General features: G+C 44.6%; 1 pseudogene; it reads right to left on the minus strand.

Annotated features, from left to right (window-relative positions):
• Positions 1-412: 412 nt before the first annotated feature.
• Positions 413-1,675, minus strand: LOC102817921 (annotated as a pseudogene).
• Between the last annotated feature and the right edge of the window lie 376 nt (positions 1,676-2,051).

Genomic DNA, 2,051 nt, shown 5'->3' on the forward strand with positions numbered 1-2,051 from the left:
TCGATTTCAGATTGAAGAAGTTAGTAGAATTCTTCTATTTCATCCTCACTGGCTTTAATGGTTGGTGTGTAAATTTGAATAATAGTGATATTAACTGGGCATCCCTGTAGGCACATGTATATCATCCTATCACAGACAGCATTGTACCTCATGACTGATCTGGATGTGGTTTTTTTGACAATGCAACACCATTCCTTTTCAATTTGTCATTCTGGCAGAGCAAACCGTGTGGTCATCAGATTCAAAATGGCCAATACCAGTCCATTTCAGCTCACTAATACCTAAGATACCGATGTTTATGTGTTCCATTTCTTTTTTTCTTTCTTACTACCTCTTTGACCAGGTCTGTCTTTATTCAAAATATGCTGTCCAAAATTATTTGACTTATTTGGGATAAACAAATGTGGAGAATTTATGCAGCACGCTTCTTTTGTTCTGTGGGAGGCTTCTTTTCTGCTGGCTGCTTCTTCTTCTCAGCTGCTGGTTTCTTCTTGCTACGGCCTTCTTTCCCACCACTGGCTTCTTCGGCTTCTTCACACCAATAGCCGGTTTCCCTCCTTTCTTCCCTACCACAAGCGGCTTCTTGCCTGGAACCCCCATTCATATTTAATTTGGCTTTTAGGGCTGCTGCTGCCTTAGCCACCCTGAGTTTGTGATTCTTGGCCTGGTGAAGAATAGTGTTTTGGCGCATGGTCTTTGCATATGGATTCAGCTTCAACAGGATTCTCAGGTTTTCAATGGGTTCTTCTTATGGAATCTGGGATGAATCTTTTTGCATGGATCTCAGGGCTTTTCAGGATGCTGCTTAGGTCTTCAGAGATCATCTTGTGCATGGGAAGGTTGTAGTTACTCCTGAGGGAAGCAGCTTTACGCCAAGTGCCATACAACTCATCCAACTTTCCAAAAGCACCTTCAGTCCAAATGCAGAAACGGCCCACATGCCCACCAGGAGCAAGTTTTAAAATGTTCAGCTTGTTTACATTAAGCAGAGTAATTCCAGGGATGTTTCTGAAGGCCTTGATGATACCATTGTCCTCACTGTAGAAAATGCATGGTCCCCTGTGCTGGATACGCCGGTGATTTCTCATTTTGCCCTTTCCAGCTCTCATTCGCTGAGAAGCATAGACCTTTTTGATATCATTCCAGGCCTTAAGTTTCTTAAGCAGTAAAACTGCCTCCTTGGTCTTCTTGTAGGCTTCAACTTTTATCTTCGACCACCAAAGGAAGTTCAGGAACTTCCTCAGTACGATGACCCTTAGACATGACCAGGGCTGGTAAGGCGTTAACAGCCAGGGCAGAGCAGATGGCATAGCACTTCTGAGTCGTGTTTACTCTATGGTGCCAGCAATGCCAGGTTTTGCTTGGTGCAAACATGTGCCCTCCACGACACATATTTCCAAAAGTACCCTGGCCAGAGCAGTGAGTCCCACCACCTTGAACTCTGGGAATTCAGGCTACCCGCTCTGACAGTACCCCAAGACTCATCACTAGTCTGGTGACCTGCTAGTTCACTGACTGCATAGGACTGTCGGTTGTTCTTGCGCAAGTTGGTGTGAACAAAATTCACGATATCCGGTCGAATGGGAGCCTTGAACACAGAAGGCAGAGTAACATTTTTGCCAGAGGATTCTCCCTTTTCAGAGTACACTGATATCACTGGATGAGCCCACACCATGGCGGGGAGAGAAGGCCACACTCCTCTCAACCCGGCGGCTTCCACAGGAAAAGGTCCATTTCATTTTTGACAGCTTCCAATTTTCCCAGATTCATACTTCATACATTCCATGTTCTGATTTTCAGTGGATGTCTACAGCTGTTGCTCTTCATTTTGAGTTGTGCCCCATCAGCAATTGAAGGTCCTATGGGTTTTTTGCCCACGGGCTTTACTACATTCACATCATTATGGTCAACTCTACTTTGAGGAGGCAGCTCTTCCCCAGTTGCATTTTGGGTGCCTTCCAACCTGAGGGGCTCATTTTCCAGCACTATATCTGATAGTATTTCTCTGCTATTTTTAAGGTATTCAGTGACTAAATATTCAGAAGTAGTTC

This window comes from Chrysochloris asiatica, unplaced genomic scaffold, assembly GCF_000296735.1.
Source record: "Chrysochloris asiatica unplaced genomic scaffold, ChrAsi1.0 scaffold00134, whole genome shotgun sequence".
NCBI lineage: Eukaryota > Metazoa > Chordata > Mammalia > Afrosoricida > Chrysochloridae > Chrysochloris > Chrysochloris asiatica.